General features: G+C 38.1%; 1 pseudogene; it reads right to left on the bottom strand.

The window, feature by feature from the left end:
* Positions 1-26187, bottom strand: part of LOC138827711 (uncharacterized) — a 276436-nt pseudogene that overhangs the window by 208596 nt on the left and 41653 nt on the right.

The following is a 26187-nucleotide window of genomic DNA, read 5'->3' as shown; positions in this document are numbered from 1 at the left end:
ACACAGCAATTTGGAAGATAATCGAATGGTGACTAGGGGCAGAAATGCCAGGCTGAGGAATTACACCACAATCTCTCTTGCATTTACAACCTTCCTCAAAGCGAGTGTCAGATGAGTAGGAGATGCAGATAGAAGATTCATCAACTCTCAAGCCTTGTCTCATTTGCATGGCAACAGGCCCTGTCTCACTGTACAACAGGGACTGAGTTTCTCTCACTGACTTCCTGTTTTAAGGAATTCTCCAGGCTTTGCCATTGAGAGATACTAGCCTCAAAGTTTCATTAAAAAAAAAAAAAACGCGCATCAAGACCTATTAAACTAATGTTTCTCTCATCTGTACTATTAGAGATAAAGCACAAGAGGCAAGTAGATCTACATAGTCAATCTCCTCATTTCACATGTTGCACTAAGGGAAAAAAAGTTAGTTCTAAGAGCTCACCTGGCAGCAAGATCCTGCTGCTCCCCTGGAATCCTTAGTTACCTGTGTGAGAGACCCGGGTTTGGTGGCACACCCCTTTTTGCCAACAGTTAAGTCTTCAATCAATGTTGGACATGGAGTTCTGCAATGATGAAGAAGCAAGACAGAAAAATGACAATAGGTCCTTTTTAAAAAGAGAGAGAGAGAGAAGTTTGTCTTTGGAATCACAATACAATTTGATGTTTTCCTTCAACATTTTGTCAGATTAACTAGCAATTAAATAAACACCACATTACAGGTGCTGCAGCTGATTAAAGTCAGAGAGGAAGTGGCTTTTGAAGTCTGGCCTCATAAAATATAAGACTCACTTTATTTACTACTGATCTCCCAGCAATTAAAATGTCATGTTGTCAAAATTGCCAAGAGATCAAATACAGCCGTCTTTATATAGCTGTGAGAGGCTGGCTCCAAGAACCCCCCATGGGCAGCCAAATCTACACATGCTCAAGTCATCTACATAAGAGTATAGTGTTCGCATCTAGCCTATCCATATCCTTCTGTGTACTTTAAATCATTGTAATATGACATAATCATTCATTCTTAATCATTATTATATAATATATTCTTATGGTTACTAATTTTAACAGGTGTTTCACTATACTGTCCATCCATCACAGACCTTGCTACAGTTTTGATCTACGACTGTTTTATTCAATATATACATATATAAAAGGCTGACTGTATTTGGTAAGACTTGTAATAACTTGATTTTTTAATCAGTCCCCCTTCAATCTTACCAATTGTTCAAGAAACTTGGAAATGAAATTTAAGTGGATGAATAGCTATTATACAACATTAACTTTTTTTGGTTGGTCGGTCATAGGGCTTAAACTCAAAGCCTGGGCACTATCTCTAAATTCTTTTGCTCAAGGCTAGCACTCTACCACTTTGAGCCACAGTATAACTTCTGATTTTCTGGTGGTTAATTGGATAGAAGAGTCACACAGGGACTTTTCAGCCTGGGTTGACTTCAAACTGTGATCCTCAGATCTCAGCCTCCTGAGTAACTAGGATTATAAGCGTGAATCACTGCTCCCTGGCAATTTTTTTTCTTTGATGCACTTTTCAGAGGTGAATTTTCTTCTCAAACTTTGAGGGGGGTAGGGAGAGGGGGAGTGAGGGGGAAGGGAAGGGATAGTAGGAGAAAAACAAAGGAGAGGGTAACAATGTTCAACAAGAAATGTACTCATTACTTCACTCATGTAACTGCAACTCCTCTGTACCGCATCTTTACAATAAAATAAAATTTGAAAAATATTTACCTTAAAAAATGTTCCCTTGATTCCTGTCTTCTTGTTATTAATATTCACTCACTTTATTTTGTGGTTATTGTTAACTTTTTTCCTTGTTATCAGATACTGGCATATTTTCCTGCTTTATCAAATCCATTATTCTAAAAAGGATCATATCACTTCTCTTGATTTACTGGGCAAGGCCATCAGTTACAATAGCTGTCTGTGCCTCACTGGAGGAGAAGCCTTTTTGGAATCTCATTGCTGATTTAGTTTCCTATGATACAACTGATTTCCTTTCATCTCATTAGAGCTACATTGATACAAGGGTTCATAAGGCCACCCATTTGCTGGCAATTCAATTTAAAATTAAATACACTTTGTTGTAAATTGTATTACTTTTAAACTACTGTATCCATTGTCTTTAATGACCCTATTATGCAGTTATGAAGGTAAACAGATTTCTTGAGTAAACATCAAATATATTCTGTTGACCACAGTGAGATGATATGCTCAGCCTCTTTCTGTATTCTCTTGGCAAGAATTGTAAGGCACTCAGAAATATGTTTAAAAAAATTAACCTAGGTAATTATACACTACATTCATAATTACAATCTGAAAGAAGAGGGAAAAAAAGAGAAGAAAACACAGTTCCTGGTTACAATCCTACTTTTTTTTTGTAATTAAAGGTTTTCTAAAAATAACTTCCTTAAATTTAAAAGGAATACAATGGTTATCAAAAGAGTAAGGCACTTGGGACCTAAATAACATCTAGTAATTTGAGTTCTTTTAAAGTAATTGCATTCTAGGTCATGAGACAGGGCTGACATTAGATCATATCTACCTTCGGTCTCAAGGTCATCTCATCTTCCTGGTTCTCCCTAATACAGTGCACTTGTTAATTTCATGTTATATTAACCCACCAAGGGTTGGTTCTTGAACTCCTTTTGGGTACCAAAATCTGTAGATGCTCAAGTCCCTTATACATAGCCTCATATTGAACAGAACATGTGCACGTCCTGTGTACTTTGAAGACTCTTCCCATGACTTATAATACCTAATACAAAGCAAATGCTCTAGAAATAGTTGTTATACTGTATTGCTCAAGGGAAGGGCAAGAAAAAGGCTATACATGTTCAGTACAGAAATAAGACTTTCTTTGAAATACCTTCTAACCAAGAAGGTATTTCATTTATTGAGTCATGAGTATGAAAAGCACAGAACTAGCTGCATTGGCATTTTGCTTTCCTTGTTCTTGCTTTGTTTTGTTTTGTTTTGTTGTCAGTGATGCATCTTGAACTCAGGGCCTGGGAGCTATCCCTGAGTTCTTTCATTCAAGGCTACCACTCTACCACTTTGAGCCACAGAACCACTTCTGGTTTTCTGGTGGTTAATCAGAGATAAGAATCTCATAGACTTTCCTGCCTGGGCTGGCTTCAAACCACTATCCTCAGATCTCAGCCTCCTAAGTAGATAGGATTATAGGCGTGAGCCACCAACACCCAACTTAGATGCAGGTTTTGTATGTTTTAAAAAGATGTGTTGGTAACTTAAAAAAATGTTCCCATGGGAAGATTTCTTTGGGTCTGGCTTACTTCACTTAATATGATTTTTTTCAAGTCTTTCCATTTCCTAACAAATAGGGTGGTGTCATTCTTTCTGATGGAAGCACAGAATTCCATTATATATATATACATATACATATATATATATATATATATCGTATTTTCTTAATCCATTTATCTACTGAGGGGCATCTAGGTTGGTTCCATATCTTAGCTATGGTGAATAATGCTATGATAAACATAGTTGTGCTGGTAGCTTTAGTATGTCCTTGTTTGTGATCATTTGGGTAAATGACCAGAAGTGGGATTGCTGGGTCATAGGGGAGCTCTACTTTAGTATATATCTAGGATAATCTTATCAGATGAGCAGAAGAGCTCAAAAGCTATGTATATAAGACTATACAAGATAATGTCAAGTGAAATGAACCCCAAGATATGGACACAAGAGGGTTTTTTTGTTAGTGTTTTTAATATACTATATGCTTTTGTTGCTTCTTTTGAATATTCCTTCCCCTATGGTATATCCCTTGTTGTCACTGTATTTGATTTTGGTACCCTGAATCTTGTATATACATTTATCTAATTTGGGAAGGGGAAGGGGAATAATAAAATGCTGAAACAAGAACACAGGTTGACACATTGTAACAATGATACTCACAAAACACTATGTTGGAAATGAACTTTACAACTTTGGGGGTGGGGGAGGAATGGAGGAGGTGGGGGAAGGAAGGGATAGTAGGAGAAAAACAAAGGAGGGGATAACAATGCTGGACAAGAAATTTACTCATTACCTTATTCATGTGACTGTGACCCCTCTGTACAACATCTTTACAATAAAATGAAAATTTACAAAATCTTCCCAATGGCCTGCAGTCCAGACAAAGCATCCATGAACAAATTGACCTCTATTCTTCATAGTCAGTAGATGCATTTTTTAATACACAACAAAACTAACTCTGTAAACATTTATACCCTTCAGTTTCTACCCTGTGTATTATAGGCATTTTTTCTACCACCTAATTTTTAGGTATTGCCTAGAGTTTCATTCTCAAAGCCTAACATAAGCTACTTCAATGAATCTTTTATTGTTGGATATTGAAATTGGTTCCTATTTTTCACTATGTTGCATTAGCCTTTCACTAGCTTTCTCATCTATACAGTCTTGAAGACCTCTCTGACCGTTTCTAGTCTTCTCGTTAGAAGCTCTGGCCTGGGGAAGGATGCTATTCTACCCCGCACTGTTGTCAAGCTACATGTTGAAATGATGCTTTCGTGATGGAGGACCCTGTCTGCAAGGACTCTTCTGTCAGATACTAAATAGATCTCACAGGCAGGCAGGTCCCATTGGAGTGGACGTCTTATCGGAATGCTAAATGGAGTTGCAGTTATAGAAAAGGGCATGAATAAGCTTTAGGGTTTACAGAAAGTTGTCTTGGTCCCACCATTGCTGACATTTTGAATCAGACGCTTGTTTGTTTCAGAGCCTGTCCTGTGACTTGGATATCATTTAGAAGAATTTCATCCTACCTTACACCCCACTAAATAACACCACCGTCCCATTTAATCCCAGCTAGGACAATCAAAAAGGTCACCAGCTATCACCAAGTATCCCATGTGGACAATATTGACCACTTTTGAGAGACACTGGTTTTCTTAGTATGAAATGGCATTTACCAAGTAGTAAGCATGCACAGAGTGAGTCATTCAAACACATTGTATTTTGTTTGTTATTGTGCAAGCATCAGGGCTTGAACTCAAGAACTGGCACTTGTGTCATTCTTATCTGGCTATGTCCACTCATAAGTGGCACTCTACCACTTGAACCCCATCTCCACTTCTGGCTGCTAGTTACTTGGAAACAAGAGTCTAGTCTCTTAGACTTGTCTTCCTGGACTGGCTTACAACCTTGATCCTCTGATTTCAGCCTCTTAAGTAACTAGGATTACAGTTGTGAGCCACCAGCACTCTGCCACCTTGTATTTTTTTTTTTATCTCATTCAACCTGCCCTTGCAGCAGTCCAACAAAGTACGAGCATTTCTGATTAACTGAGGAGCAACTGATGCTAAAGAATGTTGACTAGTCACACGGGAAGGGTAATTTTTATATGCTTTTTATTGTAAAAATACGGTACAGAGGGGTTACATGAGTAAGGTAATGAGTATATTTCCTATTAAGCATTGTTACCTCGTCCTTTGTTTTTCCCCTACCATCCCTTCCCACCCTACCTCCCCAACTCCTCCCTTTCCCCTCCCCTGCCCCAAAGTTGTAAAGTTCATTTTCAACATAGTGTCTTGTGCATCTCATTGTTACAATGGGTCAACCTGTATCCTTATTTCAGCATTTTGTCATTTCCCTTCCCCTCCCCAACTTAGAAAAATGTATATACAAGATGCAGGGCACCAGAATCAAATACAGAGAAAACAGGGGTTATACTGTGGGGAAAGAATATACAAAAGAAAAAAATCACATAGTACATTATAACTATGTTAAACACAATAGCAAGAAAGAAAAAAACACTTGTGTCCCTATCTTGGGGTTCATTTTGTTTAACATCATCTGATATGGTCATATAAGCCAGGCCCAAAGAAATGTAGGTCCCATGGTTTCCCTTATTTGCAATAACTAGTGTATGTCTAGGACAAGCAGGGAAGGATAATTCTTAATGTTCAAAGTAAGACTATCACAAGCAAGCTGCCTCTGAACCTACGTATGCTGCTGCTACATGAGAGGAAGTGATAGTCATATCCACTTCCAGAAGTCCTTGCATGGCCCAAAGATGTTGTCACTTTCTGAGAAAAAAATTTTAAAAGATACCTTTACACTCTGTGTTATACTACCATGGATTAGATACCCCATTACCAAACACCATATGAATAAATGGACTCAAATATATCCCAGGATAATGTATGGTCCTAGCTTCCAAAAACTATGACTTGTCATACTTAATTCATACAGACACACACACACACACACACACACACACACAGAGCATCAAATCTAACATTAAGGTACAAACCTCCTCAATGTTTTGTTAGTTTCTAAAGATGACCTAGAAATATCGTGGCTGACTCCTTCCCCTTCAAATTCTGAGTCCTGTATAAAAGAAAATATAATTGAAATAAAATTGATTAAAAGCACGCTTGAAATATCAATTAAAATTAGCTTTTTCTTCAACTAGGATATGATGATCCTCAGAGAATACACCTTTGAATCATACCTTAAGAATCATATCTTTAATATCAACCTTATATTGTTACTGATTTTTTTCTCACTTGCTTACTTACATTCTTTCCAGAACCATAGAGCAGAAATACTTACTAGATACTAGCATTACTAGCATAACTCTTTTCTCTCTCCATTCCCCCCCTCTCTGTCTCTGTCTCTGTCTCTGTCTCTGTCTCTGTCTCTGTCTCTGTCTCTGTCTCTGTCTCTCTCTCTCTCTCTCTCTCTCTCTCTCTCTCACACACACACACACACACACACACACACACACACACACACACACACATACCACATTCCACATTATACATTCCATATAATGGCTTGGATTTAGAACATGTAAATGGCATGTAGCTACACTGGAAAGTATGTTCATAATTTTAGTTATATAATTTATCATCCAATCCATGGCATTTGGAATGGAATACATTTATGCTAGGACAATTGACATGACCCAGGACTATTTCATGCAAACCATAATGTATAGAAACTCTATAAATAAATCTACTAATAATATTCTTGAAAATGTGATGAGAGGGTCTCATTTGGACAACTATCAGCAAAATCAGTGAACGTGACTGACTGGGGGTGAGCGGGAGAGAAGGGGGGCAGGCTGCCATCCTTATTATTAACCTAAGTTGTGCAACCTAATCTCAAAAAAATAACACAACAGCATTTCTACTGTGTGCTTCTCATCACACAGCTCAGTCCTAGTATGGAGCAGGAGGCAACTAGACAGAGCTATGAGTAACGAGAGGCTGGAATCACAGCTCCATTAACAGCTATGAAATCCAGACAAGAGGTATTGGTTGTTCTTCAATACTCTCAAGGTCTGGCTCGGCTTTGCTTTGAAAAAGCAATTCTGGGCTCAGTATTCTGGTCCTTCCTTTTCTTTATGACCTTATTTGATTATAATTGCTTATGAATATTAATTATACATATTGGTTTTCACTATGTTATTTTCATATGTTTCCTTCCTTCCTTTTTCCCTTCTTTGATTCCCTCCTCTTTTTTTGTTGTTTGATTTTTTTAACTTCCTTGTGGTACTGAGGATCAAATCCTGGCAAACATTTTCCCAACGAGCTACATCTCCAACCCTAAACCTTTAAAAAACAAGAAACCAAAACTTTGCATCTAGTTTTCCCAGACTGCTTTCTGCCAGTAAAATTTAGGGGATCCAAATATTTCTTCATTTTATTTTCTCTCTGTTCCTTTTATTCCAAGCAGGAAATTGTCCTGCTTATATAATTTGTTTTAAAAGCTTTATGAGTTTTCCGTGAGTCTTATGGGAACTCACTTTATTAGATGAAAGCAAAAACTACAAAAGTCATCAAAGTATGGTCTTCCAGCAGGGTGTCTGTGGCTCACACCTATAATCCTAGCTACTCAGAAGGTTGAGATCTGAGGATCCCAGTTCAAAGCTAGACCAAGCAGTAAATTCCATGAGAATTTTATCTCCAATTAACTACCAAAAAGCTGGAAATGGTGCTGTATGTGGCTCAAAGCAGTAGAGCACTAGCCTTGAACACAAAAGCTCAAGGACAATGCCCAGGCCCTGAGTTCACCACTCAGGACCAGCACACACACAAAAAAATCTTTTGGATTCCAACTACAAGGAGCTTGTAGTTGGGCTTCCTAAAGAGCCTATGCTGTCTGATTGACAGGAATTTGGGCACATCCTTAACCTCTTTAGCATGCCCAGGTCTCCATGCATGCTACCCTGTGGAATTCCTTTAATACTCCTGAGATTTTCACAAATGATTTGGCTTGGCTTCCTCCTTGAACCATATTTTCCTGGGGTTGGATCTCAGGGGTCAGAAGTTATTTCTTCATTGTAAAGTCATTTGCCTTCTGGAAGCTGAGAGTTTTCTGAAACATCAAGTCTTGACTCATTTTAACAGTCCTTCCTTTGCCTTTCTTCATTTGCCTTTTTCAGTCAGTAGCAAGAACAATCCAGGTGGCACTTAGAGTCCACAGGGTTCCGATGTCCTGAGTTGACACAGCCAATTCATGGGGTGCATTCTCTAGTCCCACATAACTGCAGACAGAGTGTTGTTCAACTACCTGAAGCTCCATACTAAATATCTTCTCTCCTCTGTTTTCTATCCATGTATGTTTTGCTCACTTTCCCACAAGCCCTTACCTTATTTGCAAAGTTTGTGAGGATTAGAGTAACATTGTCAGACTTTCAGCCCACTCCACCCAAAATTATTTTGTGCTTTCAATATTTCTCTGAATTTGGGGGTTATCATGGCAATATTCTACTTCTAGGTCCATGATCTATGAAAAACACATTCTAAGACTACCATCTGAAACTTGACATAAGAATGACCCTATCTATAGTACATGGTATGTGTTTTCCCCCTTACATCTATACCTATGAATTTATAAATTAGGCACAGTAAGATTAACAACAATAATAAAATGGAATACTTATACCAGTAAACTATAATAAGAGAGTTATGCCAATGCGGTGTCTCTCTTATTTCTGGAATTTTCCATTTTAGGATTTTCAGGCACCGCAGAGTACAGATAACTGAAATCACAGAAGACAGAACGGTGCATAAAATGAAACTACAATGTACCTACTGCCTCTCATTTCTTTATCTGAAAACCTGATCTTTTAAAACAGCAAATGTGTACAATCAGACACAATTTCTTAGGCTCACAAAATGGAATAACTTAGTGGGTCTCTCATGAGTCTACAAGCAGGAAGCAAGTGTTGTCCTTGGTCATCTCAAAGTCAAATAAGGTTCATGTCAGCTTCCAGTTTAACCACATGCTTGCTAGCCTCCACTCATTGCTGAGTGTTGGGAGAGGTTTTGGTTCCCCTCATGTAGCTTGTCCATGGGCTACTCAAGAGACAGCAGCTTCTTCTTCCAGAGTGAGAAAAGGGACCATTAAAATAGAAGGTCTCATACATATCCATTAGAAAAGTACAGGAAAGTCTGAAGTGTTGGTATTGAGAAATTTCACAAGGCAATTATCAGCTACAGGCTTCTTGTATCTGAATGGGCCTATTGTTTTTGGATGTTCAGGAAATTCTCTGCTAGAATTTTGTTCAATATATTCCCTATCCCTTAACTTCCCTTGACCCTCATCAATACCTACTAGCCTTAAATTAGGTCTTCTGATTGAGTCCTGAAGTTCCAGCAAGCACATTTCTTGGCTTTGTTTTGAAAATTTGTTCTTTCTCTGTATATCTGGTCTTTGATTCCAGAGACTCTGTCTTCTACTTTGTCTAACCTGCTAGCAAGATTTTCTACTTTGTTTTTTCTTCCCCTGACTTCTAATTGATCATTTTTATAGCTTCAATCTGTTCATTGAAGCTTTCTTTTAAGTTGTATATGGACTTCTTCCTTGATTTTATTATCTATGTTGATTTATCTCATATTCTTTAGCTGAGTGACTACTTTTTTCATTGGACTACCTTTGCTTCTTTTAGAATTCCTTTAGGTTTCTGTTTGTGGACTCCATGAATTCCTCTAACAATCTTTGGTTAGTCTCATCAAACTCTTGCATAGTCTTATGCAGGCTTTCTAACTTTTCATTCAACATATATATCAGCAGTGATTTTAAATATATATATTTTTTTGGGGGGGGGTCTGGTAGTGGGGCCTGAACTCTGGGCCTGGGCGCTGTCCCTCAGTTCTTTTAGCTCAAGACTAGCGCTCTACCACTTGAGCCACTGCGCCACTTCTGGCTTTTTTCTTTTTGCTCATGTGGTGCTGGGGAATCGAACCCAGGGCCTCTTGTATACAAGGCAAGTGCTCTACCACTGAGCCACCTCCCCAGCCCCTGATTTTAAATATTTTGAGAACCATCTTTTAGATCTTTTATTGGTTACTCTTTTGCCTTTTTATTTTGTATAGGAGTTGAAGTTCCTTGATTTGCCATTTTTCTTGAGTTTCTATGATTTGGTCTGCCCTTTTGGAAACAAAAGCAAATCCAAAACCACAACAGAACATTATTTAAAGTCAAAGTTAATATAGTTTGATACTGGCACAAGAATAGGCCTGAGGATTAATAGAATAGAAGACCCAGAAATGAACCCACAGACCTATAGTCATATAATATTTGATAAGGGAGCCAAAACCACAGGAAGAAAGATAGCATCTTCAACAAATGGTGTTGGCAGAATTGGCTATACACTATATGCAGAAAACTGAAGTCAGATCTTTATATATCATCCTGCACCAGAATCAACTATAAAGGGATCAAAGACCTCAATGTAAGATCAGATACCCTGAAAATATTATCAGAAGGGATGGAGGAAACACTAAGGCACAGGTAGAAACTTCCTAAGTAAAGATACAGAATCACAACAAATCAAAGAAAGACTATATTACTGGGATTGCATCAAACGGAAGAGTTTTTGCATAGCAAGGGACATAGCTAGCAATATAAATAGAAAGTCCATAATATGGGAGATCTTTATTAGCTATGCATCAGACAAGGGCTTCATATCTAAAATATACTCAGAGCTCAAAAAATTAAACCTCCCAAAAGCAGATCCTCAAAGAATCAGTAACCCAATTAATAAATGGGCTAAAGAATTAGAGAGACTTCTCTGAAGAAGAAAAAAGAATGGCCAATAGACACTTAAATAGATGGTTGACATCTCTGGCCATAAAAAAAAATGCAAATCAAGACTACATTGAGATTCCACCTGACCCAAGTTAGAATGGCCATTATCAAGAAAACTAACAATAATAGATGCTGGCATGGATGGTGCCAAAAAGGAATACTACTACACTGTTAGTGGGACTGTAAACTTATTCAACCACTATGGAAAGCAGTATGGAAGTTCCTCAAAAGATTAAACAGAGTTTCCTTATTACCCAGCAATCCCCTCCTGGGCACTTACCCAACTGACCACAAACAAGGCTATGTTAAAGCCACCAGCCACAAACATGTTCATTGTAGCATAGTTTTCCATAGCCAAGATATAGAATCAACCCAGATGCCTTTCAGTGGATGAATGGATCAAGAAAATGTTATATATATATATATACATATATATATATGTGTGTGTGTGTATATATATATATATATATATATATATATATATATATATATATATGGAGTTCTGTGCTTCCATCAGAAAGAATGACATTGCCACATTTGTAAGGAAATAAAAAGACTTGGAAAAAAATCATACTAAGCAAAGTAAGCCAGAGCCAAAGAAACATAGGCTTCAGGGCTAGGAAGGTGGCTCAGTGGTAGAGCGCTTGCCTTGCATGCTTAAGGCCCTGGGTTTGATTCCTCAGCACCACATAAGCAAAAAGAAAAAAGCCGGAAGTGGTGCTGTGGCTCAAGCGGTAGAGCCCTAGCCTTGAGCTGAAGAGCTGAGGGACAGCGCCCAGGCCCAGAGTTCAGGCCCCACGACTGGACCCCCCCCCAAAAAAGAAAGAAACATAGGCTTCATAGTTTCCCTCATTTGTAATAATTATAATGTGTCTATAAATCTGTAAGTAAACCCAATGGATAGTAAAAGATAAATGATTACTCTTGGACATGATTAATTAAAACAACACACTAAACATTCACACATTGAGACCAAAGGAGGATATTCTTAGGAGAGGATCACAAGGACTCAATAGCTATGTGCAAATGATCTTATAAAATGATGATTATCAAAATTAATTCCAAGAAATGGAAGTAAAAGGTGTTTTTATTGTACTGTTTGTGGGGTTTTTTCCTCTTTCCTATTTTCTTTGGCTTATTCCCTTCTGTTGCTGCTTTTGATTTCTATTCTCTTTGTCCTGTGTATAAGTTTATCTCATTGGTGAGAAGGAGAAGCATACAAACAGCGGGACAACAGGTGAATCAATTCAGCAGTGAAACTCACTAGACACTATGTTGGAAATGAACTATACAACTTGGAGTGGGGGAGGAGTTAGAAGGGAAACCTGGGAGAGAATGAAGGTGGCAGTGACACTGTTCAATAGGAAATGTACACGGCCTGATTTATGAAATTGTAACCCCCTCTGTACCTCACCTTTACAATGAAATTTTAACAGTCTATAAAAAAGAATATATCAGCTATGTGTTATATATTGGGTTTGGCTTGCCTAAATAAGATTTCTTAGCCCAAAAAAGTCTTAAGAAACATAGACAAAGCTGGGGGTTAATGACCCATACCAGTAATCCTAGCTACCAGGACACTGAGATCTGAGAATCAGGTTTCTAAGACAGCCACAGCAGAAATAGCTGTGGGACTCCTAATTCCGATTAGCCACCAAAAAGCCAGAAGTGGAACTGTGGCTCAGTGGTAAAGAAAAGATAGAGGATAGTGCCTAGGCCCTGAGTTCAAGCCCCAGTACACTCTCTCTCTCTCTCTCTCTCTCTCTCTCTCTCTCTCTCTCTCTCTCTCTCTCTCTCTCTCTCTCTCTCTAACTCTCTCTTTCTCACACACACACACACACATGCATGCATGCAAGTACACAATGACGTACACAATGATATTCTCAAGCTCATCACATATTAATTTGTAATATTTGAGATTTCACAATAACAGTTCATAATTATAGATCACCCATTCCAAGGGTGGAAAAAAGGGAGGAAGAAATATAGGAATATACAAAATTATATAGTAACTAACTACAGTAACTAATAATATAAAGCCTCTAGTTCTGGAGGACATGATAAATTCAACAAATAAATATGAGAAATAAATAAGAACAATGGCAAGTACAGCAAATGCAACAATCTAAAGGATACTATAGAGAATAAGTGTAGCCAGAGAAGCCAGTGACTTATGAAATGAGTCCTGAATAAAAGAATTTAGTCATGCAAACAATGGAAGAAACAGACAGTTCTAAGCTGTGAGAGCAGCATGTGCAAAGGCCCTGAGGTAGGATATAATTCTGCATATTTGAAAAACTGAAGGAAGATAAGTGTGACTTAAATATAGCCACCAGGGGAGACCAATGAAAAACAAGGTTGGAAACCCAAGCAAAGCCAGATCCTGTTGGACCTGCAGATGGACAAAATTGGCCAACTTACAGGCTAGAAGATGAGAAGCCATGTGTGGCTCTGATTGGGTCACACAAACATGAACCAGAGGATATTCTGGATAAACAGCTGAGATTGGAACACACATTGGATACAAAATAAAAATGCCATGGCATTTATTAACTCTTGATGCTATTTTAACCATGTTCTTATTTTTTGATGTATTTACCAGGTATTTCTTTTTTTAACTCACTTTGAATGCCTCATACAAAGCTAACAGGCCCATTTCTGATTTCCCCTCTCTGAGGCATGTCCAGTGAGACTTCTAGAACTTTCTTGTTGAACAGCTGTATGGATTTCTTCACAGGCCACTGGTAGAACTGGTCAATTAAAGGAACAGGAACCAGAAGAAAAAGTATCTTACTTTAGGCTTCACCCGTCAAGTTTTTGTTTTTGGAATGAGTTTGAAATCATCAGAGCCAAATTAATACTTTAGCACATTTTACTTGTTTTTATTTGAAACAGTATCTTATTATAAAATCCACCTGAACTCAAACTCATGATCCTCTGTTTCATTCAGCCTCCACAGTGATTGGATTAAAGCATACAACACAATGTGTGGCTCTAGAACATCTTTGTAAAATATAACTTTCAAGAAAAAAAAATATTACACACCATTATCTCCTAAACATGTTCTCTAATTGTATTTTCTTTATAGATGCTACTTAGTTATAAAAAATGGAAAGTAAATAAATATAAAGTAATTGTTACAATGGTTACTCTGATACTTTCAAACCTCTTCATTGGAGCTGGGGGCATGGCTAGAGTGGTTAAACATCTGCCTAGCAAGTGTAAAGTCCTGAGTTCAAACTGAAGTACCATCAATAATAATAATAACAATTTATAATAATAGCAATAAAAAATAATAAAAGTTTCCTCATGACCCCGGAAAATTTGTTAGATTTGTAGCGGTATCTTTGGAGCAGTACGATCAGATAGTTCAAAATTAGTAACTTCTTCCGAAAAATAATGTAAGAGCCTCAATGCTGGATCATCTGTTTGTTTGTTTATTTCAGAAAATATTTAGGATCTTATATTGCTATATGATACACGATATTTTTAAACACTTAAAAATCATAAACTATTGTTATCTATAGTGCATGGATCTTCCTCCTGCATATTAATGAATTCTCAACACTGGTTATATAAATTTCAGCTCACATTTCTGAGCTTGGGGGAAAAAAGCCAAAGAGAAATGTAGAAAATGGCATTTAGAACAGTGGCTCATGCTTGCAATCCTAGCTACTAAAGGTGATATGTAAGGATCATGGTTCAAAGCCAGCCTGGGCAGTTAAGCCCATGAGACTCTTTTCTCCAATTAAACAGCAAAAAGACCTGAAAGTGGAGGTATGGCTCAAGTGGTATATCAACAGTGAGCAAAATAGCTAAGGGGTAGTGTCCCAATCCTGAGTTCAAGCCCCAGTATAGGCAGAAAAAGACAAAAGGCAAGTTGCTTGGACAGTTTTCTTAATATTTATGTAGTTTTTCCTCTGGAAGAATAAGTATAAGGGGGTCAAACATATGAATTACTGATTTTGGCAGTATATCTGTATCTCTTTGCAGTGAGTCATTCTTCTGAAAGTATCCTTCATATTTTTCATTATATAATGTATTAGAATTCTTCCAAGCAGGAACTTGATATTTGCTGGGGATAAGCAAGTTGGTAGCCTAACTTGGTTGTCTTAACTACTGAGATTGTTAATGTAAAACAAGAATTGCAAGGAAACTTCTGTTATGGAATGTTGATGATTTAAATAAACAACTGAAATTATGAAACAAGATGAACAGAAGAGGAAAAATGGATTCTTCACAATCATTGGTGAAGATGATTTTTTTCACAGAACTTAGTAAAATCTCAAAGAAACTGTCTGGCATGTTGACCAAATGCATAAGGATCCCTTTTTGTAGCAATAAATAGAATATAAATAACAAATGCTGGTGATGATGTAGAGGGAATTGAACCTTTATACACTGGTGGTGGGAACATAAATTAGTTCAGCCACTGGAAAATCAATGTAGAATTTCCTTAAAAGAACTAAAACTAGAACTCCCTCACAATTGTGTTATATCACTCTTTGGCATTTATGAGAAGGAATTTAAGTCAACCTGCAATAGAGATGCTTGAACGCTCTTGTTTGTCACAGCACTACTCACAATAGCCAAGCTACAGCATCAGCATTGGTACCAGGAACCGATCAAAGAATACAGATAAATACAGCATGTACACATGATAGAGTACTATTCACTCACAGAGAATGAGGTTTGGCCATTTGCAGGAAAATGGATGGAACTGCAAGTGAAATGAGCCAGATTCAGAGAGACAAATGCCACTTACCTCTTATGTGTAGAATATAGATTCAAACAAAACAAAAATAAGGACTTTAATATAAAAGAGCTATTCTTTTGTGCAAGAACCTGGTAAGAGAGCTAAAGAAGAAGGTGAAGGACAAAAAACATAATAATATATACTAAAAAAACTGCAAAGAGGGGTCTAAGGTATAAGAAAGAGTAACAGATGGGGTAAAACTTGACCGGAGTATGTCTATATATACATATATATGTATATATATTCACATGAATATATGAATATATACATTGTATATATATATGTTTATGAGTGTATATAGTATATGTGTATATGTATATATATATATGTTTTGTGATATATATGTATATATTATTAGACACATGTTATATATGTTATATGTGTATAAGTGTTACATATGTGTATATGCATTGTATACATATGTGTATGTGTTATTGTGAAATTGATACATATGTGTATATACATACATATGTATAGATATCATTAAAAACCCCATTGTACATACATTTTTATAAAGAGAGAATCAACTAAGAAGGAGGAGGAGGATTAAGGCATTGTGAAATCAGCCTCTTCTAAGTCACACAGAAAGAAATGACATAGCACCAGACAGAATTCTAAGTTCCTGCATGATGTAGTGTCATGCAGACAAATCTCCTAAGGACCCCACCTATGGGACAGGTGGGCAAGTCCAGAGCTTAAGGTATAATCATGAAAATAGCAAAATAATTATAGCTTTCCTTTATATAGCACTTTACATCACTCACATACTTTTTGGTAGTTTCTCAAATTTGCCTTTCACAAAAAGATAAAATATGAAAGGCAAGCCATGTTCCCACCTCTTGTGACTCTGAGCCACAAGAGAGGCCACAGTTTCATTCAAGATCATACAATCAGAACATGATGCAGCAAGACTCTTGTGCAAGTATTTTTTTTTGGGGGGGGAGTAATGGTGCATTTTATTGTTAGGTATTTGCCCCATGGTAGTGAGCCCCTCTGTCTAGTTTATGTTTTTTAAATAATAAAGCAAAATGTCTTCAATTGCTTAACCTAAAGATAAAACAGTGGCTGATTTGCACAAGCTTTCTTTATTTTCTGGTTCAACCACACCCTCCTTACATCTGTAAATATGGGGGCAGCCTCCTAAAGACAAGCCATTCCCCATAAAGCCATACCTTTATCTCTCCAGGTGGCATACTGCCAATGGAGAAAGACGGAGAAGGAGGCAGGAGTCTGTGCCTCATACCTGTAATCCTAGTAGCAGGCGAAGATCTGAAGATCATAGTTCCAAGTTAGCTCAGGCAGGAAAGCTCATGAGACTCTTACTGCAAATTAACCAGTGGAGCTATGGCCCAAATTATAGAGTGCTTTGCCTTGAGCAAACAAGAGGACAGAGCTTAGGTCCTAAATTCAAGCTCCAGTCCTGGCATGCGTGCGCACGCGCGCACACACACACACACACACACACACACGATGGAGAAAGAATACTCATCTAAGAAAACTGACAGCATATAATCAATATGAATAACTCATCTGAATATGTACTTCATAAAAAATTAACTCAGATCACAAGGTCAGTAATTTCAATCATTTCCCTGTGTACGCCATAAAGGTACCAAGATGAAAATAAAGCAAAATCTAATGTGTCACAAGCACAGTGGCTCATCAAATGATGATTATTAACATGTCCTTGACTCTCTCCTCCTAGCATTCCCTGTGCAATATTTTACCTAGGCTGTCTCTGTGTGTTGATATGACCTACACTGTCCAAACCGTCTCGCAAGCTCTTAAACCCACCAGCCTTCCTCTTACTGCCTGAAGCACATTAATGACAGGCTGAAATTTCTTCCTGTACGTGCTTAATTCTCACCAGATAACTAGTCCCAAAAATAAAAAAGAAGGAAAAAGGGTTCTATTTTTCTCCCTATACCGAAAATAAAAATAGATTATCTTATGTTCCTATCCTTTCCTACCCTATCACAGCCTCTCTAAATGTGTTTTGATATTAAATTTGTTAATTGATTTCCTCTCAGTCAAAACAATGGCATCCTTAATAAATAACAAATAAGCAGACTCTACAGGCTTATGCCACATCCAGTTTCTGATTTAGTAGGCCATAACCTGAATGGAACTCACACCCTTTCCTTTCTCCTTTTTGGGTTGTTATTTTAGGCCAGGCATTTGCTAGGTAGGATATATTGAGTGGGAAGTACAAAGTTCCCCTTTCACGAGAATATTCTCTGAAAATCTAACCTATGATCTGTTTAGATCATTAATTGCCAGAGCAGAGATTTCTTCCGTAAGATCTGAAGGAAAAGACCCACTGGATTTTACAAGGAGAAATCAAAGAAAATTCTTCATTTAAAACGAATGGAAGACAGTGTCAAGGGCAAGGAGGCTTGTTCCTGGAACTCTGAAAGACTGTGTCGTGGCTGGGAAACGAAGGACAAAGGGTAGGCAGCAAAGAATCATGTCAAGTTGGAAAGTTGGCACAGTTCAGAGAACAGAAAGTCTTGAGTCTCTTCAGTGACTGTTTTGATATTTACCTCTCCTCATTCTCCCCCAAAATAATGTGACTGCATGATTGGTCTTTCTATGCCACGGAGGGAAGCAACTACAGGCTTCGAGAAGAACAGGATCGAAAGGGGCACCAGGACAGCTGATCAGCTGCACCAGTGGGACTGAATATACCACTGAGGAATGGATAAAGAAGCCATAGTAAAATGGTAAAAATGTCATTGAAAAGAGAGAGGTCACAGCAACACTTAGCGTGTGGATAGGTAGCACTGAGTGTTGATTTGGTTGAGGAAGAAACAAAATCTGGAAACAAAATCCAAGTTCTAGTTTGCCTGGCCACCTAGTGAATAAGATGGTGTCACTTTCAGTAAGATAAAGAATTCAAGAAAGCTGGGTGCTCACGGCTCATGCCTGGATAGATAACTACTCAAGAAGATGAGAAGATCAGGGTTCAAAGACCACCTGGCTTGAGCCACACCTCCACTTCTATCTTTTTGGTGGTTGATCCTAGCTACTCAGGAAGCTGACATCTAAGAATCATGGATCAAAGTCAGCTCTGGCAGGAAAGTCTATGAGCCTCTTATATCTAATTAACACAAACTCAAAAAAAAAGATGGAAGTGGAGGTGTGGCTCAAGTGCAAGAGTGGTAAGCCATTAGTAAAAACGTTAAAGGATGGAGCCCATGCCCCAAGTTCAAGCCTCAGCATTGGCACACGCACACACGCACGCGCGCACACACACACACACACACACACACACACACACACACACACACACACACACACAAACACAGTTCCAGAAGGAGTAATTCGATGTTAAAAAAAAAAAGAAAAGAAAAGAGAGGCATGAAAGACTTTTGCTTTACTTACATAAAAAGTCTCAAAAAGGTATCCCATCCACCCTAAAACAAGTAAGCTGAAAATTTTACAAAAGTCATACGTTTGTGGGTTTTTTTTTTATCTTATTTAAAAGCTAAGTGACAAGAGTAGAGGTGTGGCTCAAGTGGTTGAACACCAGCCTTGAGCAACAAAGCTAAGCAAGAGTGGGAGACTCTGAGTTCAAGTGCTAAGGGCTAAGCTAAGAAAAACAATCAAATAAAACAGTAACCGCTGGTTCTCTCCTAGAAATGACAGACTGATGGCTGTATTCACTCTCCACGGAGAACTGGGAGTAGGTAAAAACTGGAAGAAGAATGCTACTAAATAGTTACTTACATTTCTAAAGCTAACAATGGGCTACCATGAAGATTTTATGGCCCTAAATGTTCCAGACAGGAAGAGGAAGAGGAGTATGAAGAAGAATGGGTAGCCACCAGCCAGTTATTTTTCTATGCGTCTTCCCTAAGGGCTTAGAAAAAGATGAGGACAGGGAAATAGAGAAACAATTTTTCCCACAATGCAAGTGAAAACTGTTGGCTTCACTAAAGGCAGAAAACAACAATTCACAATCATCCTTAATATGATTCCATTTACTATCCTTTTCTCAATTCACCTGAAAGACAAATAAAAGCTAGCAAAATGTTGAAAAGCATTGCAGGTACCGTGAAACACCTTACTCTATTAGCTAGTTCTAGAACAACACACTCAAACAGCATGGAATATTGTACTTTCAAGTGTATATGGAATATTAAGTAAGGCACACTATATTCTACCTTCAAACCAAATTGGAATTAAATTTGAAAAAAAGAAGCTGGACTCTGGTGGCTCATATCTGTAATCCTAGCTACTCAAGATGCTGAGACTTGAGGATCAACGTTAAAGCCAGATTGGGCAGAAAAATCTGTGAGACTCTTGTCTATAACTAAGCACCAAAAAGCCAGAAGTGAAGCAGTGACTCGTGGTAGATTGCCATCCTTAAGTGAAAAAGCCAAGGAAGAATGTGAGGCCCTGAAGTAAAGCCCCGAGAATTGACAATCAAAGGGGGGAGGGTGGAGGGAAGATAAACATTATAGATAGTACACTTTTTATCACAATTGTATTAAATTGACAATTACCAAGAAAATATCTAGAAAAATTGCTCAACTATTTGGAATTGAAAGAACATGTCGCTAAATAATAGGTCAAAGGAGAAATTTAAAACATATTGGACTAAATGATAATTAAAGTGTAACATATCTAAGGCACATGTAGCAAAGAAGAACTTGGAGCAACATTTTTTAGAGCAAGAACAGAACTTTATTTATTTAGCTAAGGAATTTTAAAAAAGAAAGAAATTAAAATACCAGGCATGGTATATATAAGGCAAGAAATGTAGAAACACAAATTGCTTTGCTGTTCATAACAAGCAAACTCATAGCTATTTTTTAAACTTTATGGCAAAGGTGATATACAGAAGGCTTACAGTTACATGGGTCAGGTAATGAGAGTACTTACTTTAAACAATGTCACCTCTGGGCTGGGAAGGTGGCTCAGTGGTAGAGTGCTTGCCTTGCATGCCTGAGGCCCTGGGCTCGATTCCTCAGCACCACATAAGCAAAAAGAAAAAAGCCAGAAGTGGTGCTGTGGTTCAAGTGGTATTGCGCTAGCCTTGAGCTGAAGAGCTGAGGGACAGCACCCAGGCCCAGAGTTCAGGGCCCATGACTGGACCCCCCCCCCAAAAAAAAACAGAAAAAAACAATGTCACCCCTTCCCTCATTCTCTACCAGCTTTTCCCCGCCCATCTTCCCTCCCCCCAAAGCTATCTGATTATTTCTAGCATAGTGTCTAGTGGGTTTCACTGCTGAATTGGTTCACTCTTTGTCCTCATGTTTCTGTGTGGAGCAACATTTACAGCTGTTGATATCTATACAGAAAATGGAGTGTACCTTAAGAATTATCTGTGAGTTAAAATCCTACCTTCAAAGTGTTTAGTTTATGCGTTCTATGGTGGTTGCTATATGTCAGTGTTAGTCAGATATTCTAGGAAAATTCCAATACTTAAGTAAAATAATTCTAAAATCAAAGTCACTATGAGGTTTGCCTTCATTTTAGGGAAACATTACCTCAACAATAGACTGCCCTAGTTCTTCATTTGCCTTTACCATTTTGTAATACAGGCTCTCATCATATATATATATATATATATATATATATATATATATATATATATATATATATATATATAACAGACAGCACTCAGGACCTAGTCTGGAGGCCACCCTAAGGGCTGCAGAGACCCATACATTAAAAAAGAAAAAAAGAAAAAAAGAAAGAAAATGGAGTGTACATCATTGAATATTACAAAAGAAAAAGTTAAATGAAACCTAAACTAAGATGAGTGTATCTTGCTCAATCACTTCCTTCTTTCTTACTTTTCCTTCTCTCTCCCTCCCTTTCCCTCCCTCTCACTTTCCTTCCTTCCTTCTTTCCTTCCTTCCTTCCTTCCTTCCTTCCTTCCTTCCTTCCTTCCTTCCTTCCTTGATCAGAATTGAACCCAGGACCTAGTGCATGCTAGGCACATACTCTACCTTGAATTAGAACCCCAGCCCATTGGCTCTGTTTTGGGTGTTGGACTGCTGACAGCTTTCAAGCCTACCCATTTTTTTACACTGCAGGTAAACAAGCAAGTAAGAACCTCCAACTCTTCCTGTCTTGGTGCCAATGGGAAATTCTCCCTGCTAGACGCTAAATGCAATTTTAACAGCCAGGTCCCTTCAGTCTCCCATGCTTGGTCTCTCAAGCCGTTTTGAGTGTACTTCTGAGCCCACCCTCCTGTGCCCAGAGAGCCTCCCACAGGAGTAAGATGCCATACCTTCCCAGAGTGGACATCAGTCTTGATATCCACATTAAATACCATTCAGAAGGGCTCCACTCCACACCCATGGAGTGGCATAACAATAAGAAATCATGAAGATAAGGTTGAAAATTAATTTTTAAAGTGTCTTGAAGTAGTTGTACAAAGTGGTTTCCATTCAGCATGTCAGTTTTTATAAGTACAATGCAGCTTGATCAACATCTCTTCCATCTATCTAGTGAGTTTGAACAGTTTCATCTATGAAGTATTAAATCAGTGGTTTTCAATCATGGAAGAAGACAAGCTCCCTCCATACAATTCCAATTCCCTCTGCCATCTCTACCCCACCGCTTCCAAAAACTCATTTCAGAATCACCCATACAGCTGTTCCAGCCGTAATCCCCCTGGTGTTTTATACTGACCACTCCATCACCTCCAGTGTAAGCAAGGTCCTCTCCTAGATGAGAATCAGCTGAGAAGTGACCTTCTACCAACAGTGGAAGAAAGTCTTCTGAGTCTCACTCAGTGTTCTACAGTTGGACTACCACAAACTGGGTAACAAAGAATACATTTGGCTTAGGGTTTTGAGGGCCTGGAATTTCAAGTTTGGAAGGCAGGCAGCATCTGGCAAGTTTCTCCTCTGTTGATGACTATGCAGCACAAATAAAAGGAGCTGGTCTAGAATGTTTCTCCTCCCACTTAGATGTTACATTGTTCATTTGGGCCCCACCCTTAAGGCCTCAGTTAACCTTAATTACTCCCAAAGGTTCCACCTCTAAAAATCATAATCAGATTAAGTTTCCACACTTTTAATATCTCAAAGTAAAGATTAAATTTCAACACAAGTTTTGATGGAGATGTTCAACCTATAGCAATCTGCTTTCTGGTAGGCTTTAGCTAGAAAGAATCACTGTTCCACAGGAATTAAACAGTTCTTCACAACACCAGGTGAGGAAAACACATCAAATTGTCTGGAAAACTTGCTGAAAATCCAGATTCCTAGTCCCAACCATCTCAAAATCCATCACTTAACATGTATGGGCACATCAGCTATTATAATGATTTTAGGGGCTGGGAAGGTGGCTCAGTGGTAGAACGCTTGCCTTGCATGCCTGAGGCCCTGAGTTCAATTCCTCAGCACCACATAAGCAAAAAGAAAAAAGCTGGAAGTAGCACTGTGGCTCAAGTGGTAGAGTGCTAGCCTTGAGCTGAAGAGCTGAGGGACAGCGCCCAGACCGAGTTCAGGCCCCACGACCGGAACCCCCCCCAAAAAAATATTTTATTTTTCTATCATTTTGGTTTTTTGCTTTTTATTTACTCTTATTATCATTCATTTATGTATTCTAATTTAATTTTAGTGCCAAGGTGATGTACAGAGGGGTTACAGTTGCATAGTAAGGTAATGAGTACAGTTCTTGTCTAACGTTGTTACCCCTTCCCTCATTTTTCTCCCACTTTCCCTCCCTCCTGACTCCCCTTCTCCCCCAAGTTGTAAAGTTCATTTCCATCATAGTGTCTTGTTTTACAAAGGGGTTCCAATTCCTCATGTCAGTTTGTGAGGACAATGAATGGTGATCAATATCACCCCTCTCCTATCTCTCCCAACCCCACCCATATCTCAAGTTACCTAGTTACATCTCCATGTACATATATTGAATATTATGACTGCATTTGCTCACCCTTCCTCTCTCCATTCATCTATTCCATCCCCTTGACATAACACTCCCCTACCCAACACATATTCCAGCTTTGTGTTATTCATTTTTTAAACTATATTAGTTGTTCAACAGTTGCTGCCTTATATAAACCATATTTTAGTTAACATGTTTGTGTGTATATATGCATCTAATCTTGTATAAGTTTACATATATATTTTAGATTGAACTTCCATATATGAGAGAAAACAAACATCCTTTGTCTCTCTGAGCCAGACTTACAAGGCTTTTAAATTTTTAGCTATACCCCTGTGAAGTATAATGAACTCACAAAAAATAACATCCTCACCAAAGAATCATATTGGCTATCTCATGGACTTAGAAGTTACCTGATAGCTTTTTAATAATGCTGGTGTTTCAATAACAGGTAGTATCATGGACATTCTGCCACTGAACACAGATTTGAATATGGAAAATTCTAGTCCTCTCCACAAATCTAAAAATCAAGGTCCATATTGCTTAAGTGTTGTTCCCACTTACTATGGAGTTAGAGCTTTGACACTCAGAATCATCCCTTCCAAGTGATCATGTCTCCATTTCAAAACAGAAAGTTTGATTTCCATCTACTAGAGTTGACATATTTTCTTTTCAGTCTTATACTACACAAATAGTGATATTCAAGAGGTGAGAAATAAAATCTCATGTATGCAAATGCAGGCAGCCAAGCACAGCTGAAGTAAGTGGCCCATCAGTAAGTAGTGTACTTTTGGCAGTCTAAAGTGAAGAACCCCAATTCTTCCCTTAAGGTAAATGCTATACACTATTGCTATACACTAATAAAGCCTTTGGTTAATAGGGCACACACAGAACTTTAACCCATGAGCTGCCACACTTTGATTTTTATGTTCAATCTTTTCAGCAAAAGAAGGCCAGAGGAGATTGCTCTTTGAATCATTTGCTCTGCCTGGGGGCTAACTACTCTATGTGGTTCATTTTTTAAAATATTATGTTACATCCAAAGGCAAAAAAAATTGATGGAGGTTTGTTTCAGGTTTGCTCATATAATATTGGAGAGATTAGTTAATCAGAAATTATGCTAACTAAAAGAGATCTGTTGGTTCCTAAGTCTACAGTAGAAAATGGCTTTTTAAGAAAATAATTTGAATGGCATGCTATTTAAATATATTTTAGTCTATTCACTCATTCAGATAGGAGACAAGTTTTTTTTTTAATTGTATTTTATTTTATTTGAGAACATACTGTACAGAGGGGCTACAATTACATGGGCAGGATAATGCATACATTTCTTACCAAGCATTGCAGCCTCCTCCTTTGTTTACCCTTCACTTCCCTTCCCCGCCTCCCCCCTCCCCCCACCCAATTATACCCCCCTCCCCCCCCACACACCGACATTGTAAAGCTGGTTTTGACATGACATTTTGTACTTCTCATTGTTGCAACAGGTCCACCTGAATCCTTAAACGACTTGTTTGTCCCCATCTCCTCCACATGTTATACTGACATCAAATATAGTGAAAGCGGGGGTTACACTATGGGGGAGGGACATACAAAGCAACAAAGAAATAATCTTATAAATGCGTTAGAAACACATACATGAAAGAAACGAAAACATTAAAATACATATTTAAGGGTTCATTTTCCTAACATCACATTATCTGACCTTTTCCGCTTGACTCACACATATACTAGATATTGCAAATAAGGGAAACCATGGGACCTATGCTTCTTTGGGCCTGGCTTACTTCACTTAATATAATTTTTTCCAAACCTTTCCATTTCCTAACAAATGGGGAAATGTCATTCTTTCTGATGGAGGCATAGAATTCCATTGTGTATATATACCACATTTTCTTGATCCATTCATCTACTGAGGGGCATCTGGGTTGGTTCCATGTCTTAGCTATGGTAAATAATGCTGCAATAAACATAGTTGTGCTGGTAGCTTTAGTGTGGTCTTGTTTGTAGACATTTGGGTAAATGCCCAAAAGTGGGATTGCTGGATCATAGAGGAGATCTATGTGAAGTCTTTTGAGGAACCTCCATACTGCTTTCCAAAGTGGTTGAACAAGTTTACATTCCCACCAACAATGAAGTAAGGTTCCTTTCTGTCCACATCCCCTCCAGCATCTGTTGTTGTTAGAGTTCTTGATTTTTGCTGTTCTAACTGGAGTGAGGTGATATCTCAATGTTGTTTTGATTTGCATTTCTTTTATGGCTAGGGATGTTGAACATTTCTTCATGTGTCTATTGGCCATCCTTCTTTCTTCTTCAGAGAAGCTTCTCTTTAAGTCTTTCGCCCACTTATTTATTGGGCAGTTGTTTCTTTGAGGATTTGTTGTTGGGTGGTTTAATTTTTTGAGTTCCAAGTATATTTTAGATATGAGACCCTTGTCCATTGTATGGCTAGTAAAGATCTTCTCCCAATCGGTGGGCTTTCTATTGATCTT

The sequence above is a fragment of the Dipodomys merriami genome, unplaced genomic scaffold, assembly GCF_024711535.1.
Source record: "Dipodomys merriami isolate MVZ:Mamm:240054 unplaced genomic scaffold, mDipMer1.0.p SCAF_16, whole genome shotgun sequence".
Classification (NCBI taxonomy): Eukaryota; Metazoa; Chordata; class Mammalia; order Rodentia; family Heteromyidae; genus Dipodomys; species Dipodomys merriami.
The sequence above is the reverse complement of the archived record's forward strand: the minus strand, read 5'-3'. Positions and strand labels throughout refer to the sequence as shown.